At 38.0% G+C, this 14,182-nt stretch overlaps 1 non-coding gene across 1 annotated transcript; it reads left to right on the forward strand.

The window, feature by feature from the left end:
- The first annotated feature begins 3,397 nt into the window (after positions 1-3,397).
- On the forward strand, positions 3,398-3,481 carry Trnal-cag (transfer RNA leucine (anticodon CAG)). Its single transcript has one exon. It is a non-coding gene; the product is annotated as a tRNA-Leu (tRNA).
- Positions 3,482-14,182: the final 10,701 nt, after the last annotated feature.

A 14,182-nucleotide genomic window follows, 5' to 3' on the forward strand; every position in this document is an offset into this window, starting at 1 on the left:
AGTAAAATCTTTGGCTATCTAAGCTATTCATGCTAAAAAAGACAACAGAACTTGAAACCTGAGCCTACTTACCATCCGTGAGTGCTATAGCAAAAGTTAAAGCAATCAAGACCGTCCGTATGACAGCCATGTTGGCAGCAAACATATTTCAGATTGCAGCAACACTCTTTCCTCTCTGTGTCCACCACAGCTCCGTATGATTACCCTCCAAAGACCAAATGCAACTGATTCTCTGAGGGTTTGAGCTGGTATTTATTTAGATTCTCAGAGTTAGCTATCAGCTTTTTTATTAACAATTTTGGATTAGCAACATGATGAAGCAGCTAATTGCCTAGAAAAGCTAAAAGGCTTGTTCAAATTAATCTTATCAGTAAAGCGCAGCTGATTTCACTGTCATGTAAAATAAAGTGTTTGCACACATGCTTGTGGGTGGAATGGTTTATGCTGTAAGAAATAAAGTGTGTACACACCGTTTATCGATTGAATCGTCCGTGTTGCCAAATAGAAATACTTGTCTGCGATAACCAGCAACGGACCGAAAGCTAAAGCCGAACAATCGTCAATGAGCAATATTCTTAGACTGGTTTGGTTGGTGAACAGTTAGTTTTTTTTCACACTTTATGTGATATTTGCTAAGTCTGAAATGTAAATCAAAAAATGTTGTCTTTCATTAAAATGTAAAGAACAGTAGACCGATGATAAGTATTCAACTAGTAAAAAGACAACATTATTCAACTCAATTCTGGACAGCCCTTTGTAACCATTGTTTGCAACACTGTACTTATATCAACACAACGTATTACCATTGACGATTAGTAGCGTTGTAAGTTGAGTGCAAACTTATCAGATAAACAAGAAATGTCCAGGTAAAGAGACAATATTCTCCATCCACTCCAATCAGAGTTGTTCCAGACTAGTTAATGTTCAAAGTATTTTAACTAACACTGTTGCAGTGAGGTGTGCTGTGGGAGATTATCAGGTGTTTCAGTAATGCACTGAGAATGACTGTATGCACAATAATTCTACAAAAATGCGAGTCAATGATTGGTGAATATGGTTAGTGTGTGGGCATACCAAGCAGATAGTTGAGAGTTCAAATCCAGTGCAATGGAATCTTTTTTCAACATCTAAATATGGATTCAGACGGATCTACGCAATTGTTATTATAGTAAAGAATAGATCAATATTCTCAATATAATATTATTAGATACAATTATTCTCAATATAATATTATTAGATACAATTATTCTCAATATAATATTATTAGATACAATTATTCTCAATATAATATTATTAGATACAATTATTCTCAATAGATCAACGCAAACATTTAATTAGCCACTATCTCGTAAAGATAAGCTAGTAGCTTGTAACATGTACTTCATTCACCCTCTCTGGTTCAATTTCGAGGAACAAGTCTTAGCATGGTGACTGCAGCTGTGAAAGAGCTTTTTTGCAACAAGGACGCTTGGAGCCCTTTTGCTACCGATAGCCTCAGGACCGTATCTACCTGTTTGAAAATGGTACTGCAGGAAGAGTCCGAGAGGGGTGCCGAGCTCCCTCTAGGTGGGGGGGTCTGGGGGTTCTCCCCGGGAAATTCTTTAGTATATCTAGTCGAAATGGTGCAAATCTAGCACACTTGCCTTCTGATGGGGCACATGTTCTAACAGCAAATTTGACATTATAATCCAGTTTTCTAAATATATAAAACTGTTTATTGAGATTGTCTTTAACAACGCTTATTAAAAATATAATGTGAATGAGAGCTGCTAAAGGGGTTGGCCACAGCTAGCATGAGGTAGAATTATCACCGGGTACAATGCTGAATGGTGTAGGACACGAGTAGTCTCTTATGAAATAATTTAATTAAATAATATTGTAGAGTTAAAAAGTAAAATTAATAGAGCATCATGTTAAAAATAATGCACTTATACTATAGTCTATAATACTGAGCAAGTAGTACATTTAAGTTTGAGCTATGAATGTTACATTCATAGCTCAAACTTAAATTTATTTCTATAAACAAAATATTTTGTACATAAGTATTCATTCACATATCTACTACTACAAAAAAAATACAACCATGTACAATTGTTTCCGTATGAAATGCTTGGAAGCATTCCCTTCATTAGAATCCAACGCTATAACGTTGCTGTGCTAGCTATCATAACGATTGTTTTTCTCGGTATATTCCAAGTATAATAAAAGTCTGAAAAGTTTGCATCACTTCTATCACCTGAATTATTTTTATTCTGATCACACAAAAAATCACTTACGATCGCAGGATGAAATAATATTTTATTTTATTGCTTTGAAAGTCGAGCCGATGTTGAGCGGTTTTTCCAACTTTTATTCTTTTCCAAGGAGGCACGATTTCTTTAGCTTTTAGCACAAAGCAACGCCTTTCAGATAATTGTTTCATATTGTAATTCATCGACTAATATCTTATTGATGATATTTAAAACTTACTAGCATTCACATCCTTACTAGATAACAGCTTTGTAAACGTCTACCAAAAGAAACATAGATGTCATTTCCCTACGCAACCGATAAATGACATTTTGGTGGTTTCTCCAGCCAAAGAGTTAAAATCAAGCAAAAATGGCGTGAATTCCAGGATTTTTAACCACAAAAAATGGTACTGCCATGGCAGTAGCTGCAGTATTATAGGAGGATACGGCCCTGGATAGCCTATACATGTAACTTGAGTGGCTTTGCTTACACATAATATTTAAGCCTATTGTTTTAGTCATCACGGTGAATAACTCATGTAAAATATAATTTTATCTCATTCAACTGTGTAGGAGGGTCCTTACAATATTCAGAGATTAGTTCTATGAGAACAATGTAGATCCGAGTCAATGTTTAGCTTCTTATCTCACCAAAGCTCATAACCAGGTAGAGCTGCTCACTCACATGTAGCTGGGGGATAAGACATTTGGCCAGGCAGGCTTGTATTAAAAAGTTCTCCAATGACAAGTGATCTAATAGTTTGAATGTTGCGGTGTGGGAGATTGGCTGAGGCAAATGCATCCAACCACTTATGGCTGCAGTCAACACGCCTATAAAATTTCACATTGTGGAAATCTCCATTGACATTTTGCCTTTCACTATTATTCCATATGATTAGAGCTTCAATGAAAGGATTACATTGGTTGTTCCATTCATAACAGCGGCAACTGCAAATTGCTTTGTATGGTGGCTGGAGAGAAACTAGCAGTGTATTAGTTTATCCCTACAAACTTGACCCCAAAATTTAGGATAAAATGTGCTAAAGAAGCAAGTTATGCCACTTGACTTACTGTACAGTCTGTAGGTTTCTTTTTCAAATGAGCAAAAATACTAATAGTAATGTGTTAGCATGGTTATGTTGGCGTTATGTGCATTTCATTTGCAAGTCAGGATGGCCGAGCGGTCTAAGGCGCTGCGTTCAGGTCGCAGTCTACTCTTGTAGGCGTGGGTTCGAATCCCACTTCTGACAAAAAGTTTTTTTTTAACAAGTTTCTGCATGCGATATTAAATCCCTATATGAGTTTCATGACAAAGCAGTACAACAATCTTTTGAGCTATTTGGGTTCCCCTTTTCTCTATCAAAAGCCTCTTTTAAACACTGGCTGCCCTACCAAGATCTTTGAGTCCCCAAAAAGATAAAAAATGAGATTTTTCGTGCATCGAAGCTAGAAGAGTGAAATAGATGAGAAAATCTTTGAAGTTGGTTAAGAGACAATAATTTCAAGATAATTAAAGGAAAATTGTTTGACCACAAGAAAAAACTGTTTAAATAGAAAAATTTTTGGAGACAGCTGAGTGAAAGAGGTTTTTTAATTGGTTCAGAGGTTGTTTTTAATTGATTGTCCGGTAGTTAATATTATAGCTGAATGGCTCTCTTCGCCACGCCAAAAAGAAACAGTGAGCTGCGATGTCTCAAAACATCTCAAAATAGCTGTTTGACATACTGCATATTTGAACCAAAAAGGTTTAACTTTGGTGAGTACGCCTATAGAACTCTCGCTATGTAGCCACAAAGAATAGCGATAAAGTTTATGTTAACATTTAAATAGCTTATTTAGCAGTAGTAAGGTATTTGTGTAAAGTACCTGCTGAAAGTACAACTATCAGCAGGTACTTTACAGCAGGTACTAATGCTAAATATGCATGGCACCTGTTTAGCCTTATTTAGAAAGGATAAAAAGCAGGTAAACCTCATGCCTGGAATTTTTGGTCACATCTATGCTCACGTTTGCTTGACCAGCAGATCTTTTAACTCAAGCAGGCATTTAACTTAAAGGTTGACTTGCAATAAACTTCACATTACAGTTATTTGGTGTTAAAAGATTCACCATGTCTTACTCTGTTGTGTTGTAGGTGCAAAATATGTGGAAATGTGATTACAAGCTCTTAAATGCTCAAAAACGAAGAGCCGCAGTAGATTGCAATCTCTTTATTTCGGTGGCGCAGCCATGAAATTTGGTTATTTTCTTGTCACATGATGTTCAATATTTTTTTGCAAAACTCTGCAACTTAATGATGCAACTAATAATGCGGTTGGAGATTGATAGAGTTTGTAGGAGTGGGTTCAAATCCCAATACATATTTCTGTAAATAAACTTACATCCGTACAAGTTTTGAGTGCAAAGCAGTACGACACTCCCCGGAGCTAGTTGGGTTACCCTTCCCTCTGTCAGCAAGTCATTTTTAGACACTGACCGCCCTGCTTTGGTGCAACACTTCTTATAAAGAAACCTTTGAACCTTTTCAACTTAATAGATCGGAGTCATGGTTACTGGCATCTATAGAAATGTTCAGCTCTCCATCGACAACGTTGCTGTTTTGGTGAGTGTACAATGCAACAGTTTCTCAAAGTGGCAGACAAAATGTAACAAGTTATGTTTGCTTCTGAGCACCTGATAGCTGGAACCACGTTGCATTTGTATTGCTATGGTTGATACATCAACAATGAGCACCCTTGAGCTTGCTAGCAAATGACAAGAAACTATAGCATCAATACAATAGGATTGTGGGTATATTTTTTGATAAACAATGTATTCATGTCAAAATAGCTTTTTTAATAACCATTAAAATATTCATCTACAACAATTATTAAGAGGTAACAAACAACATTCATTGGTTTCCTAATGGCACGCAATAACTCTCCCTGTCAGCGACTCCAACCAAGTAACCAGAGAACTTAACACTAGGGTTGATGTTTATAATCTCATAAGTACCGAGACCGGGTTTTTGGATGATCAGGTCAATAGCAACATAGTTCGACCCAAGAATTGTTCTACGACGATAGGTACGGAGCTTGGCTACTGTACTCGCGTCTATAATATCTGGGTTACTGCCAACCGACATCCCGTTCACTCTGATACCTGTAAGTGCCAAGAGGATCAAGCTAAACAAATGATAATATGTTTCAGTGTAAGGGGAACATAACTGACACCTGAGCCACATCATTGATACAATTAGAGTTTGTGAAGTAAAATCAGGAAGCAGATAAACTGGTAGTAGTCACTTGTGTAGTCATTCCTGGAGGCCAGGAATGCCTGATGGTTGAACAGTGCTAAGTTGTGTTATCTCTGGTTAAGGTTTATGAAAATATCATTGGTCTGTAAGTCATGAGCAAGTTTCTGCATAAAATTTTATTCAGCTGTATTTGAAAAGGTGGTTAAACAATAGTTTAAACAAGAAAAACGCAGCCACGCAATTCTTGTGACAAAGAAAATTTAAGAAATTAACGCGCTTAGTGTTCAGCAAAAACAGTTACAATGTTTCATTTTACAAGATCGCAGTTACTGCGATTCGAAGGTGCTTAAAAGTAAGTCAAAGTAGCAAGGAGTTTTATATTATTCGCATTGTATATTATTTACTATATTATTTGATTATTATAATATGTTTATACCATTAATATAAATGAATATTTATATTAATAATTATGATATATATTTGTAATATTTGGCGGTTGTCAACTAACCATTTTCGGTTTGCTGTGGAGTAATGATGGTGAGATAGTTCTTGAAGTGTTCACCATCTTTGTATGACCCTCGACTGTATAAAGGAGTTACCACTGTAGTCTTATTGGTGTACAACTCTTCTGGAAGGACTACATGCCAACATGGGTCCGCTGGTTCACGGTTATAAGCAGATGCTTGCGATTTGACAATTTGCATCACCAAAACCGGCCTATAATATAATGAATAATAAAATTTATTACATTAATTACATTACATTAATACATCCATACATAATACAACTTAAAATCATAAAACTACGATAGAAAAATCCTGTGTAAATTACCTTGTCGATGTCAGCAGGAAAGCTAGCATAGTGCCCAAATTAAGATCAACATAACCTCCAGCACGTGCTATGCGTGTCGTTTCCATGTTCCACGAGATTACTGTATTATCTTCCTCAGCAACAACCCTGAATATGTCTCCAACAGATCTGTAAAAATAAATAAAAATGAAGCGGCAAATATATCACTACAATGAGGTCTAGAGGTAGTCAGTTGCTACTGACCTGAACCAGGTAGGAACTATGTTAAATCTCATCCCCCAAGAGGTCACTGGAGGAATCTGAGAAGCCAGGTGATCACGCGATTCAGACAGGTCAACTTTGGTTCGTATGTTACCAGAAAACACGGCAACCGGTTTGTTGGCAATTATATGCGATCCAGTGAGATCATCGCCACTTTGAGCCTGCGAAAACAAAGAATATTTGCCCATCGAAAGCTTCTGACTAAAACTGCGAGACATAAGTTAGATAATTAGACTAGTCATATTTTTAAAAGCAAGTTGATAGTCATGATGTTTCAAACTTTTTAAACACAATTCCGAGTCTAAAAAATAACTAATATAAATTAAAGGAATAAGTAAACTTGCGTAATAAAAATTTTTGTTATCGACAGGGACCAAGAAAACTTCAATGTCGTAGCAAGCAAGATGTTTGTAATACTTGATGCTAATCTAATATCAAGTGCAAGTTAGAGGCTTTAAAACTAATCCAGGTCATCCTACCATTTTTAATATTTGTATACCATGTTGATGGAGCCATAGATCATACCTGGAATACTTGATACTGGGCGAGATGAACATTTACATGGCTACGTTCACTCCTGTTCCAAATTATTGGTGTTTTGAGGGCAACTTCCACGATTGTTGTTCCATTCTCAACGGCAATCACAGCAAATTGCGTGCGCAAACTGGCTGGAGAAAAACTCACAGAATAATACTCCTTCCCTGTAACACAAAACAAAAAAGAGTGACCATGTTTCTCACCGATGTTTAAAGCAACGTATCTTCATGATTAGCCTATACCTAATAAACTCTCCTCCAGGACTGTGAACGCATCAGTAGAGTAGGTTTCCTTGTTGATACCCATGACGGTGACAGGCTGGTCACATGTCATTACAATAGCCGAGTGTCGTAAATTAGTGCCTCTGGTACGAAGAGAGGAGGCAACGGCAAACTAAAATAAAAATTTGTTTATCAAACAATGCATGTGCGTGTTATCCTGGCAGAACAACTGGAAAGAGAAAAAACGGGAACATTCTAGAACTAGCTAGTTCTATCATGATTGCTTCTACGAGTGAAGCAATCGTAAAAGCGATTATCGTATGTTATCTTTTTAGATATTAGCAAGGATATGGATTTTATATTCATGCATAGATTACAAAGTAACTCGAATATGTTTATGTGAGCAATCCCTCAATTATCGTGTAAAATTATCGTGTATGCTTGTTTTTAAAACATAGTGGCACAACAATGTCACCATGTCTTAGCCAAGTGGCAAGACAACTGAAGGTGCCCAGTTACTGCAGTACAGTTGTAGTGGACGTCATTCTAGTCACCACCAGCAGTTTTCTGGTAATCGAATTGTCAACATGTCATTCACATATCGAGTGTTCTAGGGCCTAGACCATGAGGCGGCAGCTACTTATGAAGTGGCATGCTTTTATGCTCTTATAGGCTCTTGTAGGCTGCCATTCCAAATGTTTATCCTTTAATATAAAACAAGAAAAAATGGCTAATCACAACATCTAGAGCAAATTGAGAGCTTTACCTGTATTTTGTCCGATTTCCTAGCTGGGTCGTGGATGACTGTCGTGATGTCATACGTAGGGTCGGCATACCTTTCAGGAGTCTGCATGCGGCACGTGCTTGTCACCTCTCTCATCGGTCCAACATACATTTCCAAGGCGTAGTGCCTCGGATATTCGACCAAGTTCTCCTGAAACGCCTATAACCAAAAGGCTTTCAAAATGAAGCTAACTCTAAAAGACCAAGCTTGTAAGATAGATGCAAAAGCTAGCACTGTATTTAAATACTGAAGTTGACTTACAAAGATGTACTTGTAACCTGTGGGCTGTAGCCCGAGATCTTCATCCACTTTACCATCTCCATCATCATCAACTCCATTAGACATCTCCTCATCAACATTCCCATCACAATCATTGTCTATTTTGTCACCTGGTTTCATTACACCATTGACACAGCCCTAAAATCACAAGTATTCATTGAGCTTTTAGGACTGATGGTCCCTGGGGGTAACAAGTACAATTTTTTAGCAGCTTACACTATATTGCGAGGTGAACCTCATTCCAATGGCACTTCCATAGGTTTCCATGTTTGCCTTGCCATAAAGGAGCGCCATCCAAGTAGCATCTGGGTTCCTGTTGCCGATAAACATCTGACCTGTTAAATTTAATCATTAATTTACTTTATAACCTGGGAGCAAATTAAAGTAATTTATTTCAAACATTTCATTTGAAGTTTAGAAACAAACAATACAATTTGGCTATCATTGTTTTACCTTGACCTCGTGGAAGTCGAAAAACCAATCCTTCAATATCCAAATTGCCTGACATTGACCTCCAACCTGTCTGAGTGCCCATGTTTATCTGTCTACCTTCAGTGTCGAGAAGGTAAAGCCCATTTTTAAATCGTCTTCTGACAGTCAAAATTATGTAGTTGTTGAAGGATAGTTGAAAACCGTGACTTCTGCAAACACAACGGCCAGTGAGCAATGGGTAAGCCGTGGTTCACCCTAAATCATAAGAATCTAAATCATAAGAAAATCACTAAATTATAAGAAAGCCTTCATCAAGAACTCACTTCTGGCTGGACAGTGGCGTGACAAATCGGTAATCTCTAGTCCACATGTCTTCAGGAACCACCATGATAACTGATGGGCTATTGATCATATTGTTCAGAGGCGCCGACTTTGTAATTTGCATCACAAGAACTGGCTTGTCAGCCTGCAAAATCATAATATGCCATTCAAATTCTCTAGTTGCTATTCACAGAGCTTGCTTACTATTTACTGTTACCAAGTAATGCTGCTTTTACCAATCTCACTAGGTTTACTAAAATTATATCCATTATCTGTATTGTATCAAAAAGTTATGATTACTATAGTCAGTCAACTTTTTAGTACTTCTATTATTATGATCAAATTCATGATCAATATTAGCGATTTATCTTTATCCATTATCTCGTACAATTATAAATTATATAACTATGTAGAAGATTGCTTTGTGCTAAGCTCAAACTCGGTCACACCCGGATAAATAGACCGACAGTCTTTCTGTTTCCATATTTATTATCAACATTATCGAACAATGATATAAACATTACCTCTATATGAATTGGAAATGAGTTGTTCATGAAGATTTCTCGATGGTCACCTCGTTGCAGAGTGAAGGAAATTTCACGAGGAATTTGGGAGTCGTCATAATAGAAGAATGTCAACTGGCTGTTATCCTCTTTTGCTATGATCTTGAACAAGTCGCCGTCATTGCTTTGGCCTAAATGAAAAGTTATGAAATGTGGAAACGTTTTTAAAACTTGGAACCGAACTTGGACCTTCAACCTCGTGGATACATACCAGTAGTTGCCATTGTGGCAAACGCTTTCCCCCAAGAGTTGGTAGGAAGGAGCTGCTCCACAAGATGGCTTGCAGAGATTTCTTGAGCTGGTACCCGAGCTCGAACATTACCAGAGAAAAATGAGAAGGGGGTGCCATCTGCAGTGTACACTCGGGTCCCGGTTATATCATCTACCGACTGAACCTCGAGAACTTGAAAGCTTTGGAGCATCACAGTGACTGTTGTCTGCAAAAATGGATTATAACTATTACAGAATCTGCTTTAAAAAGATGTAAACCTGGAAATATTTTATAAGCAATACTTACAGGGCCTACAATCTCTGGCACAGTTTCTATCCCGTGCATGGTGATACCACTGCGTACATCGATATTGATCCTGGTATTGTTCTGTACAGCCACGACTGCCAACTGACATCTATCCTCAGCGAGGACAATCGGACTGTTGCAGAACGCGTAGTACTCGCTTCCCAACACATCGACTGGAAGGGCAAAGAAGCTATCTGTGGAATACTTATTCTTGCTGATTCCATAAACAGCGACTGGCCGATTAGAAACGATGTTAATGCCCTTGTTCGAAATAGTTGACCGGCCAATCAGGGTGCTGTCTGCTGAAGTTTGTTTCATGTTAGAGCTTATAGGGAGTTGGATCACACTCCCTTTACTGGCGGCAACATCTTTAAACTGCAAGAGACAATTGCTATAATGTAAACCGAAAATTTCAGTGTTGGAGCAAAGCAATGCTATGATGCCTCCATACTCACCATTGGAGCACCGGGGCCATCGTACATTGGTGAGGTGACCGTTAAAACAGTACCATCCTCCATCGATGCTATGTACAGCTCAACCTGATCGGCAAAGCTTGCAGTCGACATGTCGCGCACTACATTCGACATAAAGCCAACAACGAAGTGTGTTCCAGACGCATCTTTGTAGGTGGGAGGTATGAAATCACCTGCAAGCATAGCATCGGACAGTAATTTTCGGTTATGACAAAATACACAAAATATGCAGCTATAACGAGACTTACTTTTACAATCTTCATCGACAAGTCCATCCTTATCGTCGTCTTTCTGGTTGCCACAGATTTCTTCATCGACAACATTGTCGCAATCGTTGTCAATGCCATCACCGACCTTGAGCATGTCCGTTTCTTCACAACCAAACAAATTGAACCGATAGCCCAAAGTTGAAGCAAATGATTCTCGATCTTTGGCTCCGTATCCGATAGCCATAAACTTCTAAAATATAACAATAAACTGTAGCAGTTAGGCAACTCGTTAAAATAAATTGGACATCTTGTAAATGTCTTGTAAACTTCTACTTGATGTGGACATGTACTTACAGCTCCATTCATAACAAAGCGGTGCATTCTGCTCGGGTTAACAGCCACTGCACCAGCGATAAAAGGCAAAGCTCGGCTTTTAGAGACGCTACTCAGCGATGTCAAATCTGCACGGACACCATCTACCATCAAATTTAGAACTTGGTCATCAGGAACTGCCACCAAAGCCCACACTTTTTGGTAGTCATGTTCTTCAGCATCTCGAAACCTTGGCATCAGGAACTCGCCAGCAAACTGTTCGACACTTGGCAGAATATACATGGATGGATCCGCGGGATCATATATCCCAGATTCGCGACCATCTTGTGAGCGAACGAAGACAGCAACTAGTATCGCCTTCTGCGCTCGTATATGCGTCAATTCTGACAACTCTAGAGTCAGTGGTGATTCTGGCAAATAAAGCATTCAATGAGACAAAATAGAACACAACTACCAATTTGAGGCACACACAGATGAAGACTTGCCAAATCATCAGCTCATGCTGCAGTTCACATGTTTACTTTGTTCGATATATTGTGCTTATCTACATATATAAATTCAAATTCAGCCGCCATGATTTTTCGTTTTTGGAAATAACTATTTTTTATATGAATGTTCTAAAAATGTTTTTTTGAAAAATTAAATAACCTTGCAAGTGGTTGAAGTAGCCCAGCACCATGACTAGTTTGACTAACAGTCACATAGAAGATAAGACGCAACACTTACTTCCAATAATTATCTGCCGCGTACGAGTTTCAGATATGAACTCTATGCGCGTTCCTTCCGACAATGCTATCATTTTCAAGACATCACCTTTTACTGCCCTTGGTGTAGGCACATATATAAAATCTTTACCCCATCTATGCGTTCCAGGTACCTGAAAGAGCAAGGAACATTGCAGGAGACCATGATAGAAGGCATAATCCTTTGTTCACTATAAAAAATTAGCTCAGTAACTCCGTAACAAAATTAGAATTCGTACCTGCTCAACTAGATGGTCGCGAGATGTCTCATTATAGTCATTGAATGTTCGAACATTTCCTGTGAATACAGCTACACGACGACTAGATTGAATCATTACTCCAGTAAGATCTCCAGCAGATTGTGCGAGATAGCTATTCTCAGGCTTGAGCTCGAAGGTGAAGGACTCTCCTAAAACAAAAATGATGAAACCATAAAACAAGATACATTTTAGTAATTCGGTAACAGGACAGATGAATCTACACTCATACCGTTGCTGTATCGTAGGCCATTGTAGTCCACTGTGATCGTTTCTCCACGTCGTTGGGGAATCGTTATTCTGATACTTGTGGTCTCCTAGTAACATTACAAGTTCATTTACATCAGATAATAATCTTGTGTAACTAATGAAAATGGTACAGTATTTGTGTATTTGTTACCTTGGCAACAATGGCAAACTGTGTTTGTATGCTCTGCAGAGTGTAAGACATAACGTAATGGACATGATTGTTCAACTCCCATGGTATGATGTGGTATGCATCGGCAGAGAATTTTTCTACATTAAAACCTTGCACAGATATTGGCGATTGGGCAAAGATCTCGACTACCTTCCTGGATAAAGACCCATCAGCATAAGTGTGCCTAAAACCACAGATGTCATTTGGTATAGTTTAAAATATATAGAGCACTTATCAGTTATGCAATCGGTACCAATTTGCTTTAAGCAGAAAACTTGCTTTACCAACAGGTGACATTTGAGAAATGGAATTCAATATGGCAGTGAATGATTGTGAGAGATTTTTATGGTCAATTCTTTTATGGTCAATAATCCCAATCAACTAATGATAACTCCTTTTTTGAAATGGCTGAGCACGCAACACCTGGCTAGCCTGCACAATGCAAGTTTGTTTTATCTAATGTAAATGTGGGAAAAACCAGCAATCTAAAATGAATAGTAATGTTCGATATATTGTGCTTATCTACATATATAAATTCAAATTCAGCCGCCATGATTTTTCGTTTTTGGAAATAACTATTTTTTATATGAATGTTCTAAAAATGTTTTTTTGAAAAATTAAATAACCTTGCAAGTGGTTGAAGTAGCCACTTGCAAGGTTATTGCAAATGGCTTGCAAATAATTACCAACAAAGGCAACGATTACATGTTTTGCTCATGTTTGTATAGGTTTTACATTCCTAACGTAACAATCTAATTTGCATTACTCAAAATTATTTAAACAGTTGTACCAAAACATGTATAAAGAATTGATCAAATTAAGTCGATTGGCAATTACCTGATCTTATCGCAAAGCTTGAAGCGATGGCAATCTCGAGGAGCGACGAGGTCGACGACAGACTTGGGACAATCGCCGCGATTGTAGTAGGGAATAGTTACATTCACTTCGTTGTTATATGTGCCTTTGTTGCAGACGTAGAGATCAACTGGGCGCTTCAGCGGGTAATCAACAAAATTGTCAATAAACACCATTCTGAAGTACGTGCCATACGCACTTGCAGCACTAGTGGCCTGGCCTAAAACAAAGACATCAAAATGTAGATTCAATAAATAATTGTGCATTGGAAATTGCTATGTATTACATACCAAGATAAAGAAATTAAAAAAAGAAATTAAAAAAAAACAGTTTTATTTACAGAGAACACCGAAAAAAACTATACATACTCACCCTTCACGGTTGAGATAAAGAGCAGACTGAACCAAACCATCCGCAAGGCAGCCATGGTCATGGAAACCAAAGCCAACAAGCACTCCCTTCCTTAGACAGCTCAACCCAACTGACCTACCCAGCAGCAACTGAATTACACTCAGCAAAACTTGTGATTTTATGGGAAACTTAGCTGGCGTAAGCCGTAGGCTTGTTTAAGTATAGCGGGATTATCTAGCATTTAGAAAAAGTGAAGCTTCCTGATGAAGTACATGCTCATTGGATGAATCAAATTAAAGGCTAAGTGAAATGATAAATAGGGGAAACTAAAAAGCTATCCGTGAAAGATTGA

The sequence above is a fragment of the Watersipora subatra genome, chromosome 8 (genome assembly GCF_963576615.1).
Source record: "Watersipora subatra chromosome 8, tzWatSuba1.1, whole genome shotgun sequence".
In the NCBI taxonomy this organism is placed as follows: domain Eukaryota; kingdom Metazoa; phylum Bryozoa; class Gymnolaemata; order Cheilostomatida; family Watersiporidae; genus Watersipora; species Watersipora subatra.